The sequence below is a fragment of the Meleagris gallopavo genome, unplaced genomic scaffold, assembly GCF_905368555.1.
Source record: "Meleagris gallopavo unplaced genomic scaffold, MGAL_WU_HG_1.1 scaffold_5, whole genome shotgun sequence".
Classification (NCBI taxonomy): domain Eukaryota; kingdom Metazoa; phylum Chordata; class Aves; order Galliformes; family Phasianidae; genus Meleagris; species Meleagris gallopavo.
The window spans coordinates 166,005-179,969 of record NW_028147019.1 but is presented as its reverse complement, the minus strand read 5'-3'; the positions used below and the strand labels follow the sequence as shown (position 1 = coordinate 179,969).

General features: G+C 47.5%; 1 pseudogene; it reads right to left on the bottom strand.

Annotated features, from left to right (window-relative positions):
* Positions 1-2,277: 2,277 nt before the first annotated feature.
* LOC146541997 (olfactory receptor 14A16-like) lies at positions 2,278-6,562 on the bottom strand (annotated as a pseudogene).
* Positions 6,563-13,965: the final 7,403 nt, after the last annotated feature.

Here is a 13,965-nt window from a genome sequence, read left to right as displayed (position 1 = left end):
GTGCCAGTTGTAAGCCAAGAAACAATCTAATAAACCATTTCTTTGTGTGTGCTGTAAAAAGATGTGCTTTACTATAACACAGCCTTAGTCCTGAGATTTACTGTGTTTTATTTAGCTCAGTATTTTAAGGATCTAAATGAGAAAGCAATATTTTCCCCAAACTTCAATAAACGTTGTGGTTCTTGATGGTCAGAATGATCATGTGGATGCTTTGACAGTACATCAGTTAGACAGACTGGTCCAAAAATCTCCCTGGACTTTGGAAGTCCTTTGGCATGGTCCCACATCACATCCTCATCTGTGTGGAGAGATAAGTGAGATGGATTTGAAGGGCTGCTTCCTGCTCCGTCTCGAGGAGCTGTGCTCTGTGCACTGAGGCTGTGTGAGCAGCCATTGGAGGAAGCAGCCTGGGCCCGAGGCCTGGGACTCAGGCCTGCAGCCTCCCCTCGCCGTGCAGAAGGGTTCTTCTCCCGGGGTCCCGTTTTGGGACCGACAGAGCAGTGATGTCTTCAGCTTGACGGGAAGGCGGCAGGAGTGGACACACTCGAGGAGGCTGACAAGTGAACTGAGGGACGGAACTGACGTGAGGAAATCCCACTCCATAACCACAGAGCAGTTCTAAAGCAGGTGTGTTTAATCAGGGCTGTGCACACGCCGCATGCAGAGGGGATATTTCTGCCTAACTTCCATACCGGAAGGCAAGAAATGCACGTACTTACAGAGCAGCCTGCTTACATATGCATTAGATGTCCAAAACAGAGGCTGCTTTATTACACTGAGTCCCAACAATGATTGATGTTGCCCTTTCTCCCCTCTCCCCACCGAGTCTCTGTTATTTTCCACATACACTCTTTGCGATGAAACTCATTGTGTTCTCTTCTTGAGCTTGGCTTAGGATGGAGGACACTTGGCTGGTTCTGGTTGGTCATCTCATCGAGCACAGCTCCGTTCAACAATCTGCTGCTGCTTTGTTAATTTGTGGTGTTCCTGTCTAAGCCTGCTGCCTTGCATTCCAGAGAGAGGACAGCTAGCGCAGTTATGTGGGAAAACGGGAGACCCGTTGCCTGCACTCAGTCTGTAGAAAAGCATCTGTTATTGGCAGCGAGAGCCTGGCTGAGCAAGGTCAAATCTGCAGCTGCCGATTCAGCACCCCATGAAGGCACCTAACTTTGAGCCAAACTTATTTTCTTTCATTAAGGAAACCTGGAGTAAAGTGTGAGCAAACCCAGAGAAAAGTGTGAGTAAACTCAGTGTACAGTGTGAGTAAACTCAAAGTAAAGTGTGAATAAAACCCAGAATATAGTGTTAGTAAACATGGAGCAAATTTTGAGTAAAACCCAGAGTAAAGTGTGAGTACAGCCTGAGTAAATTTTGAGTAGATCTGGAGTATAGAGTGAGAAAATGCTAAGGTTTGAGTAAGCCTGAAGTAAAGTGTGAATAAACCCAGAGAAAGGGATAGTAAACATAAAAAAAAAAAAAAAGAGTGAGTAAATGCAGGTGAGAAGAAAGAGTAGACTGGGAGAAAATTGTGAGTACAACCCGAGTAAAGTGTGAGTAAAACCTGGTGTGAATGGCAGGTAAAACCCTCAGTAAGGTGCGTATGTACACAGAGTAAATTGTGAGTAAATCTGGAAACAAGTGTGTGTACAAACTGAAGTAAGCTGTTGGAAAACACAGAGTCAAGTGTAAGTGCACCCAGAGAAAAGTAAGAGTAAACCTAGAGTAAACTGTGTGGTAACCCAAAATAATTTGTGAGTAAAATGCAAAAGAAAGATTGTGTCAAACTGGAATAAAGCCTGAGTGAACGTGAAGCAAAGTGTGAATAAACCTGGATTAGAGGGTGAGTGAAAGATTGAGTAAAGCATGAGCAAACCTTGAGTAAAGTGGGAGGAACCCCAAAATAAAATATGAGTACACCTTGAGTAGAGTGCAAGTAAACCAAGAGTAAAGGGTGAGTAAAAGCAAGATTAAAGTATGAGTGACCTCAAAGGAAAGTGTGATTAAACTTGGAGTATGTTGAGAGTACATCCAGAGTAAAGTGTGAGCAAACATTCAACAAAATATAAGTAAACCTGAGTAAAGCATGAATAAACCTGTAGTAATAGCAAAGGGTGAGTAAACCTGGAGTAGATTGTGAATACAACCAGAGCAGAGTGTGACTAAAACCTGGAGAAAAGTCAGAGTAAAGCAGGACTAAAGTATCAATAAACCCAGAGTAAAGTGTGAGGTAAACCCAGAGAAAAGGGTGAGTACACACAGAGTAGAGTGCGAGTACACCTAGAATGAAGTGTGCATCAACACAATGTGAAGTGTGTGTAAACATGGAGTAAAGTCTGGGTAAAACCCTGTGAGAGGTAGATTGTGTTTTTGCAGTGGAAATTTCCAGTCGCAACAAAAGCTGCTGAAGAGAGTGAGGTTGAGACTGGGGCATTCCAACCTGGGTACAATTGGCACAGGCACGAGGTAAGGAAATTATATAGGGTAAGGAAAAGTCTGGAACAGGACAGAAGGAGTGCACTGATTTTTGATAACATTGTCCTCCTATTGCCATAAAAGTAGAGAAGATAACAAAAAACAAAGGGTTGGTATCAGACATGGCATGGAAATGTAAGGTAGCACCAGCGTCAGAAGATTGTGAGCCTGAGATGCTCAACCAAAGAGAGCCAGGAGAAGCTTTGCCTGTGTCGGATCCAGGGTATATAACGGAAAGGATTTCACTGACTAGCTGTCCAATTTCTCCCTTGTCAGTGGGGGATGTGCGCCCATTATTGCAATAATGAATAAAATGCCCTTCACAGAGATCTTGGCTTGATTACAATTTTTTATCCTGAGCGTGTTTCTCTCACTCTCAATTCACATTGAGTTTTCTCTTAATTTTCTGTGGGTTGTCCTCACTCATTACTCTCTGTTTTATAAAGTCTACACATCTAGGTTTTTTTACACTTCACTGCAGAATTTACTCACACTTTACTCGGGGTTTACTCACACTTTACTCTGAATGTACTCACACTTTACTCTGGCTTTTACTCACCCTTTACTCCAGGTTTACACACACTTTACTCCAGTGTGGGCTCACAGTTTACTCAGGATTTACTAACACTTTACCCAGTCTTTTACTCACTCTTTACTCCAAGTTTATTTCAGATTATAGTCACTCGTTATTTTGGGTTACCTCACACTTTACTCTGGGTTTACTTCCTACTGAGTGCCCTCACACGTGACTCTGGGTGTGCCCACACCTTACTCAGAGTTTAGCTTGTAATTCACCCTGGGTTTTACTCACTACTTACTCAACTTCCACTCACACGTTACCCTGGGTTTACTCTTAATTTTCTCTTGGTTTTGTGGCACTTGGATAATTGCTGGTCGTGATGCCGATTGTTTCCCAATTAATGGAGCTCGTTGAGCCTTCTCATGACACTGCATTGCACAGCTCCTTGCTTGTTGCTTGTTTGTTCCTGCTGCATTGCTTGTCAGTTCTGGGGGCTGGATTAGGGTTTTTATTTTGCTGTGCTGTTTGGCCTTGGCTTACATCATGATAAAATTGTCAGCTGACAAACTGAAGTTTTGTGCACATTGAGCTTTGCAGTCCTCTTTGGGTTGTGGAAGTAATATTGTTGATGTTAGTTAATTAAACTCTTGGCTTTGTGTCCTCAGAGAGCCCGGCAGGAAGGAGATAAGGGAGGACACTTTCCAGCAGTCCCTCAGCCTCCCCTTCACTTCTCCTTCTTTCCCTAGAGTTTGAGAGCTAGTTACAATAGCTCCCGAGAATTTTGACTGTGCCTGAGATGTTCAAACCAGCGTGCTCCCATTACTGCATGTCGTCAATGTGTTTCAGCTTATGTTTCAGATTAAAGGATTATTCCAGAATATCACAGAGAGATCTGCCCCAAGACAGGATAGCTCTGCATGGCAGGGGATGAGGGATGGTCTGCGGCAGGAGCCTTGGAGGAGTGGGCACTCCCAGGGGTTTGGAACTTCATCTCCGAGTACCTTCAGAATCCTGAGAAACTGGTAGAATATTTGGGGAAGGTCTGGCAATCCTAAAGAGGCCCAAATCACTGCAGTGTGCCAGGGCCTGGCCCACACCTACTGAGCTGTGTTCAGCACTCTTCAGCATCCTCAAGGGGAAGAGAGCTGGATCTGCTGACAGTGCTGCAGCCTCTCCAACTCCTGGGACAGACCCTGCAGCAGCTCCAATTCTTGCTATAGGTCCCACCAGGTTGCTCCAAGCTTTGTGACAGACCCCACTGTCACTCCTACCCTCACAATGAGCCCTGTGGTCACTCCTGTTACAGCTTCTGTAGCTGTTCCAAGAACTGTGATGAGAAAAGGAAAAGAATTCCCCCCACGGGAGGTGCACTGTGCCAAGAGGTACAGCCCTGTGGTCACTCCAACTCCCAGGACAAGCCCTGCTATTGCCCCAACCCCTGCAATGAGCCCAGTGGCAGCTCCAAGCCCTGTGACGGGATGTGGAGTTGCAAATATGTATACATACATATTGGTACCTTTGCAAAAATGTTTGCAACTGCATATATGATATATATCATAGAATCATAGAATCATAGACTGGTCTGGGTTGAAAAGGACCACCATGATCATCCAGTTTCAACTCCCCTGCTATGTGCAGGGTCACCAAACACTAGACCAGGCTGCCCAGAGCAACATCCAGCATGGCCTTGAAAGCATCCAGGGAGGGCACATCCACAACCTCCTTGGACAAAAGGTGAATATATACTGTATATATCATAAATGCAGAAATACATATGTCAAAATTATTATCCTTTTCTTTTTCTCTGTCTTACTAAATGATATTATCTCAACCCACAGATTGGACTTTGTGGTTTTATTTCAGTTTTCTTCCCTCTTCCACTGGGAAGGGGGGCAGTGAGCGAACGACCGTGTGATGCTGAGCCACCTTCCATGTTAAACCACAATACTGCCCTGAGTCCAGAACAGATCGACTTGGGACTCTGAAACTGCCCCCATGGCTCAGTGAAGAGCACCAGAAGAGCTCGAGGTCTTCTCAGGGAGCAGCTCCTGAGGTCTATTCCTTACAGCAGCTTTGGAAGAGGCCTCCAGTTCTCTGGTCCTGCTCTGATGAGCCCCTCTTGTTATGGTGGTGCCAGCAAGGAGACCACTGTGACACAGCGGTTCATATTGCTGACTACTGACTGCAGCCCCAGAGTGTTGCTGTAGAGACAACAGCACTGTTGTGAGACACACAGGACCTTCAGGTCTGCACAAATGAAAGGGCGTGAGAGCAGTGTGGCAGTGTAAAGAGACCAGGAATGAAAACAGTGTGTTGTACAGCTCTCTGTGGCTGTACCTTCCCCAGATCCAGACAAGGTAGGGAGAGAGAAGAGCTAAGGAACAGTATTTTTTGCAAGGTTTTATAGTGTTTTTTAATCTATTTGGTGAATCTGTTTCCATATTTACATGAGGTCTTGCTGAGAGTAAACGGAAAGCAGACGGGTAAGAAGAAGTAGAATAAATTGCAATGCTTTTTCCAAGATTATTGTATTGCACTTACACAAACAGACAAAAAGTCATACATACATAAAATATAAAGAACGTTCACAGGGAACAATGTGAGGAAGTCGTGCACATTCTTGCAGCTGGGATATTGCATGCTGCAACACTTGGTTGAGGGCATGCTTGATCTCCTTGTTTCTCATGCCGTAGATCATAGGGTTCAGTGTTGGAGGAACGACCGAGTAGAGAATTGCCACCATCAGATCCAGGAATGGGGAGGAAATGGAGAAGGGCTTCAGGTGGGCAAACACCACAGTGCTGAGAAACAAGGAGACCACGATCACGTGAGGGAGGCACGTGGAGAAGGCTTTGTGCCGGCCCTGCTCAGAGGGCATCCTCAGCACAGCCCTGAAGATCTGCACATAAGAGAACAGAATGAAAGCAAAACACCCAAATGTTAAACACACACTAAGCACAATAAGTCCAAATTCCCTGAGATAGGATTTTGAGCATGAGAGCTTGAGGATCTGAGGGATTTCACAGAAGAACTGATCCACAGCATTGCCTTGGCAGAGAGTGAAAATGTGTTGGCAGTGAAAATGTGTTGGCAGTGTGCAGCAGGGAATAGAGAACCCCAGTGGCCCAGGCAGCTGCTGCCATGGTGGCACAAGCTCTGCTGTCCATCAAGGTCCCGTAGTGCAGGGGCTTGCAGATGGCAACGTAGCGGTCATAGGACATGATGGTGAGAATGCAATACTCTGCTGAGATGAGGAAGAGAAAGAAAAAGAGCTGAGCAGCACATCCAGCATAGGAGATGTCCCTGGTGTCCCAGAGGGCATTGGCCATGGCTTTGGGGAGAGTGGTGGAGATGCAGCCCAGGTCGAGGAGGGCGAGGTTGAGCAGGAAGAAGTCCATGGGGCTGTGCAGGCGGTGGTGGCAGGCTACGGCTGTGCTGATGAGGCCGTTGCCCAGGAGGGCAGCCAGGTAGATGCCCAGCAAGAGCCAGAAGTGCAGGAGCTGCAGCTGCCGCGTGTCTGCCAACGCCAGCAGGAGGAACTCGCTGATGGAGCTGCTGTTGGGCATTTGCTGCCTCTGGGCACCAGGACCTGTTCAAAGAGTAAAAATGTCAAGGAGAAGTCTTTCTAGGTGTGGAGTGCTCATTCAGCTCCATGATGTGATCTACATTTCATGACGTTGAGTTTGCCATGAGCGACTCTGCACTTCTTATCTCAGTGAAGCAGACTTGCCCCTACTGGCACATGGGCAAACGTGGTGATGCTGTGGGGTCAGATTTCTTTTCAAAATCTATCAGATAAAGTCACTGCTGATGCAGAAGTGCTGATCAGCATCTGAACCTTAATGCCAAAAATATGGGGGTCAAAATTAGAAGTTCTAGGGATCGCTTTTTCCAACAGATTCTCATCCTGCTCACCATGCCTAAGAACTGTTTCCTGAAGTCTGAACAGCTGTAAGACCTGAGAGGCAAAGGGATTCCCTGCTGCTTAGGGCAGGGAAGCTGATTGGGTTTCTTTCCAATTTTTCTGAGCTTGGCTACTTTGCAGATGTAAGACGATTGCATTCCCATCAAATTCTGAAGTCTGACCCAGCTCAGAAAATAGCAGTCCACTGCCCATCACTGTGCATTCACCATTTCTCAACGTACTTCAGCTCTGCCTCATCACCACACATCTTGCAAATGACACCTCACACTGATTTCATCAACCCCACAGCATTTGCATATTGCATCTCTCTACTTCTTTTTTCACTTTGTTCTCCTGACTATGGGAAAAATTGGCATCCTGAAGGTCAGCTCACAGCTCTGAAGGGCACCTCAGGGAGATTTGTCCTAATGATGGCATCTCGTTAAAGGAAAACCAACTTCCTCCCAGCCTCACAGACTGCCCTCAGCCCCAGGCAGTTGCTCTCAGCCTCTGTGCACTGCAGAGAATAATGGACACGTGCCTGAGAGGTAATTGCACTTTAGGGTTCCCTCTAGATGTGCCCTCAGGGCTGCGCTCTGATGCTGCAGCAGGGAAGCCCGCAGCTGGAACAGCTCTTATTCCATGAAAAAGAAACACAGGGTGTATGCAGCCTGATCTGCACTGGGATGTGCCAGATTTGGTGACCCCTCTTGGGAAAGTGTTTGCATTACCTCGAGTGAGAGACTTACCGTGTCAGTGGCTGAAAGCAAAGCTCCTGCAGTGAGGTCGCAGCCTGCTCACACCCCACACATCCTGTACTCCCTCTCTCCTTTCTCTTCCATCTTCATGTCACCTGCAGAACGTGCCCCTGGTACTGATGCACAGCACACGGGAGCTGCTCTTAGTCACAGCTGTCTCTCTGCAGCACTGCCCACTTGTAGGAGCTCCCAGTGTCCCAGGAGCCCGGCCAATACAAGCAGTAGTTGATGTCATTTCTATCCTCCCCACTGATCTCCCCTGAGATGTCCCTGGGTCTCCATGGCCAACAGCTCCTGAAAGACAACAGTGTCATGACTGTACTCTGCAATCGGCTGAATTAACCACCAATGTCGAGTGGACAGTGACCAATTCTGGAAAGGGGAAGCAGGGGACCCCAAAATAATTGAAAACAGCAGCAACGATCTGAGGAGAAACAAACTGATTTGCTAAATATTGTATCAGAATGCAAGATAACACAATACAATACAGTACAATATAATTGGAATTGAAGCTAATAAAACAAATATAATGCGACAGAGTATCTGAAAGCTGTAGGCCTTACGCTAGTGCTGAGGCAATGCGTGCAGTCAGGATGAGCAGAAGGGAGGAGAAACTGATGGTCGAAAAGAGAGAGGTCAAAGGACCAACCAAGGGCTTACATCTGTTCCCCCCGAGCAGAAATAACAACAACACAGTGAACAGTCTGCTGTGGAATGTAGTTCTTCTTTTCTGGGACAGGTACCTGGAACTGGAGCATTAGCACTGTAACTCCCAGTGCACTACATAATGTTCTGATGTGGAATATCAGTAAGCAAAAATCATAAAACCCTGACAATTAGCTATACAGCCAGGCTAAATCCAGTGATGCTTCCCAATTACGATGTTTTCTTATGTGTTTTTACGCTATTGAGAACAACAAAGTACAATGAGACAGAAATCTATGTTGAGTTGCAGGCCCGAGTTCTTCTTTGGACCACGGGGACACGGTAAATGGCTTCCACAACTGGAGTGTAGCACAAAGGGAAAACAGAGTCTTTACAATGGATGGTTGAGGAGACAAGGAAGGGCGACTGCGCTCTGTGAGAGTGCACTGAGCTCTTCCTGGGGATGGCAGAGCAGCCAGGTCACAGTGAACGGAAAAGGTAAACAGAGGTCAATCCCAAACACAGAAAGGAAGCGTGCAGGAAGTGGAAACAAGAAATCACCTGGCAGCACTGAAGAGACTTTGCCTAGCGTACCTGCTGAGATGAGTATAGGAGTGTTACATTCAACTGCAATTGAGTGTGCCCAGGCATATCACAGACAAGAAGGGCTTGTAGAAATATGTAGGTGACAAAAGGAAGGCTAGGGGGAATGTGGGCCCAGCATAGAATGTGGCAGGGAACCTGGTGAGACAGGACATGGAAAAGTCTCTGATACTCATTTCCTTCCTGACCTCACTGTTTATCAGTTGGACTGGGCTTCTTGGAATCCCAGGTGCCAGAGACAGGTGGGAAATGTTGTTGCAAGGCAGATGTGCAGTTGGTGAAAGAGGAGGTGATCAGGGAATACCTAAGCACACAGGATCCCGTGTTGGAAGAGGCTGACAAGTATTGTAGGATTTTAGAGTGGTTTGGGTTGGAAGGACCCTAAAGACCCTGCATTTGCACCTCCCTTGCTGTGTGCAGGGCTGTCACACAGTAGATCAGGATGCCTGGGGCCCTGGACATCTTGAACATCTGCAGGGGTGGGGCAGCCACATCATCTCTGGGCTGCCTGTTCCAGACCAGCTCCATGCCTCACATCACGATCCATGGAATGTTAGAAATTCCTTCCAAATGTTGAATGTAAAACTCTCTTTCAGTTTATTATCATTCATCCTTGTTCTATTCTTCAGAAATGATGTAAGAAGTCAGTCTCAAACTTTTTTATTTGAACAAGACCACAGCTAGGAGATATACAGAAGGCATTGTCCAGAGTAGTGCCTCCACATTTCAGATCCCCAATACAAGGAAGATGACTGCAAGTGGGAGTTGATAAAAATATGTTAACACTTTCCAACTTCAAATATTCTCGTGTGTCCTCTCTTTATATGCTGAAAACACTCATATTTGAGGGGATCCTGTGTCTTCTATTTTATTTATTTCATTTCATTTCATTTCATTATTTATTTATTTATTTTCCCTAAAAGGACAGTGTTTTCCAGAACTGTGTCAGCAGGTCACAGATGCCTTCAGGCACAGGGACACAGACAGTGGTGCCAGTGCCAATGCCCTGTGACTAATGCCCAGCGTCCACCGCTGCTCTGCCCTGCTGCGTATTTGATGTCCCTCATCCTCCAGGTGTCTCCAGCTCTCCTAAATCAATGACCATGCTTCAGGGCATGTTCTCAGCAGGCCATCTGGACACATGCTCTTCCCACTGCTCTCCAGATTTCCCCAGCCCTTGCTCTTTGTTCACTCAGATACCTCCCAACTATCTGGCTGATCTGTGAGCTTCACGAAGATTACTGGAACCTCGCTAGGGGACATCCTGGGTCACCATCTGTTGCCAAGTGCTGGTTTAAATTCTTGTTTGCACCTAACTACACAGAAATGAATAACTGGACTTTGCAAATACCTGTTTTTTCACTCACTCTTTAAGCTCTCTCCAGATACCTCTCCAGTTTGCTCTACGACTTCTGAACACCTGAAGAAGATGACAGGAAGGCACACGGCACAGGAGGGCTCTTCAGGTTGTAATGGGCCCCAGTGGACATTTGCTGCTGAGTCCAACAACCTCCAGTGCACAGAGAAGATTGCATGAAGTGCTCCAGAAGACCAAGTCAGAAGGAACAGGGAAGTTTCTTGGAGTATTAATGGGCCCCACTGAGGGCCGTTCACAAGCAAGCTTCCCCAGGGACTTGTTAGAGCAGATAATTGGAAGCCATGATTACAGGCAGACCAAGGCCCTGGGATGGTGGCTGTGATGCTGAGAAAAGCCTCCTTTGTCTTGTGAAGCAGGAAGGCCAAGGCCTGATGCCCAGAGCCTTGGCAGGGAGATCGTGTCCCTCTTGCTGGCTCAGGGCCCTTCCTGGGGCAGTGGGATGGAGGTTTGTGTGATGTCAAATGAAAGAGCAGGGGACAGCAGCTGCCAGACTCTGCATGGGGTGCAAGGATGCCGTGAGGCCCAAGTCCCATGTGGGCAGTGTGTCTCATGCCAGGATGTGGGATGTGAGAAGGGCCCAGTCTGAACAAGCAGTCAATCCCAGTGAAACTCTGAACGTCAGCTCTCACAGTGCTGGTGCCCTCCTTCGGACAATCTCCATTTGTATTATGCCCTGTATGTTCTGTGGAACAAAGAAGTGCACCCAGTGCTCCAGTTCAGGCTACAGTAGTGCAGAACAGAGCAGGACAATCCCTTCCCTCACCCAGCTGGCAATACAATGCTCAATGCGTCCAGCGGACAGTTGGCTTTCCTGGCTGCCTGGGCACACTGCTGACTCACATTCCATTTGGTGTTGACCAGGACCCCCAATCCCTTTCAGTGGGACTGCTCTCCAGTGTCCCATATCCAGTCAGTGTGTACGTCCAGGGTTGCCCCTACCCAGGTGCAGAGTCAGGCACTTGTTCTTGTTATATTTCATGTGGTTGGTGCATAACCAGTTCTCTAACTTCAGCACACCTCTCTGCAAGTCCTCTCCACCCTCAATGGAGGAAACAGTTCCACCCAATTTGATGTCATTAGCAAATGTACTCAAAACATCTTCTAGTCCTGTATGGCAAATCATTGATGAAAATCATATAGAGAAGTGGCCCTCAAATGGAGCCCTGGGGAACCCTGCTCGTGACCGTCCACCAGCCTGATGGAACCCCATTTATTGTAAGCCTTTGGCCCAACCCATCGGCCAACTGCTCACACATCACGTTCTGTTTTGGTCTAGCCATATGCAGAACTTTTTGTCCTGATGAATTCTCTGAGAAACTGTATCAAAAGCTCTGCTGAAATCAGCTGACTTCCATTGGTCAACTAAATGGGTGACCAATTCACAAAAGCACATTAAGTTAAATGGGACCTTCCCCTCGTGAACTTATGTTAGCTGTGACCAATGACAGAATTGTCCTTCACGTATTTTTCAGTATCACCCAGCATAAATTACTCCATAATTTTAACAGTCACTGAAGTAAGACTTACAGGACCATAATTGCTGGGGTCTTTCTTACTTTTCTTTAAAACTGGGACAATGTTTGACAGCTTCCTGTCAACTGGGAACTGACATGACCTTAGACTTCTTCTGATGACTTTTTCATGAGAGCCCAGAGCAAACCAGTAAGGTGTCATCAGTGAACGAATGTAGATGTGTCACAGCTTTGTGATGCCTTGAACTCCAGAGTATGCCACAGATGGAGCAGAGAGGAAGATCTGGCTCTTCTGTTGTGAGCTCGTCCATTTGGTCAGCAGAATAACACCACATGCTCCATGGGGACAGGTGCAAAAGGCACACTGGGTGCCCTAAGCACAGGGCTGTGGTGGCATTCAGGATGGCCAAGAATACCTCCCTTCTGGCCCTCAGCTGATGCTCAGGAAGGAGGGGTCTGTCTCACAGATTTTCCACCACAGTTGACAAGCACCAGCACACAGCGAGGATCAGCCCAGGCACCTTGGTCATCACTGAGTGTCTGTGTGTGAGCAGTGCAGTCCCTGCTGAATAAAGACCAAGGATTGAGATGAGGGGCTCACACACAGACACCTCCTTGTGCACATCTGACCTCAGCTAAGAGCACTCCCGGCTCCCATGGTTCTGTGAGGAACAGAATCCCATTTCAGCCTCAGGGTTTCCATCTGAAGATGAGATGCCTAACCTTAGAGATAGGATGGGATGGTCTGATAGAAACAGGACAAAGGGAGATGGCTTTAAATTTAAAAGGGGAGACTGAGGTTAGATGTTAAAAAGATATTTTTTATGCACAGGCACTGGAAGATGTTGCCAAAAGCGGTTGTGGATGACCCATCTTTCGACGCATTCAAGGTGAGAATGTATGGGACACTGGGCAGCCTGATCTGGTGATTGGCAGCCCATGGCTGGAAGATTAGAACTAGGTAATCTTTTAAGTTCCCTCCAACCAAAGCCTTTCTATGAATCTGTATTGTCATGACTGCACTCAGAGGTCATGAGCAGAGGTTCCCAGATTTGTCATTAGTTTCTCTTATGGCCAAATTTCTTTTAGTAGGAACAACCGTGCTTGTAGAACCCAGTGGATATGTTGATTAATTGAGCTGACTTAGAACTGTGTTCTGCAGTGATGACCCTGCTGCCTTGCAGGAGCTGTCAGTTCAGGAGAAGTATGGATAACTTCAGGGAGAGAAGGAAATCACTTAGTATTACTGCTGAGCTAGTCTGGGCTCCTGGGACACAGGGAGCTCATACAAGTGGGCAGTGGTGCAGAGAAAGTCCAGGAACAGCTCCTGTGCAGCACGCAGCAGGGCTGGGGACATGATCTGTAGGTGACAGGACAGAAGAAAGAGAGCTTACAAGCTGCGTGGCAGATCAGCAGACTGTGAGCTCACTGGAGGAGCATTTCTCACAGCCCTTAACAAGGTAAGTCTCTGGCTGCAGGCAATGTAGTGGCTTTTACTGCAGGATCACTAAATTTGGGACATCCCATTGCAGGTCAGGCTGCATAAACTCTGTTTCATTATTGTGGAAAAAGATCTGCTCCAGCTGAGGGCTTCTGTGCTGCAGCATGAGAGCACAGCCCTGAGGGCTGCGTGTGCCAGGACGGCTGCAGGCTGTGCAGCCGGGGCTGCAGCCGGGTGCCCAGGGCTGTCGTGCAGAGCAGGTCCCTGCTGTGGCCCAGGGGCTGTGTGCCGGGGCAGGGACTCTGCCGCCTGCCAGGCTCAGCACTCAGCGTGCCCGGGGAGCTGCCCAGGGCGCTGCGGGGAGACGTGTGGGGGGAAGGAGCCCCCCGGCACAGCAGGGCAGGGCAGGGCAGGGCAGGGCAGGGCAGGGCAGGGGCCTTCTGCTGCCACAGCTGCTGCCTGGGGCAGGGGGATCACAGCTACACTGCACCCAGGGGTTTAGCCAGGGACTTTGCAAGAGGAGAGATAAGGCAGGGATTTTCCTTTTCTTTTTCTTAGGGAAGGGGAAAGGTTGGAGCTGTGAAATATGAACACATCTCTGAGAATCCTGAGTTGTACATTTCTCATTCTGGTGTTAAGTGAACAATCTCCTGAGGTGCTTTCAGTTTCTCCTCTCCCAAAGGACAGCACCAGCTGAAATTGCATTTCATTTCTGCAGACATGAACAGACATGTACCCTGCAAACAGGCAGCTTTCTCTAAAAGAAATTTAA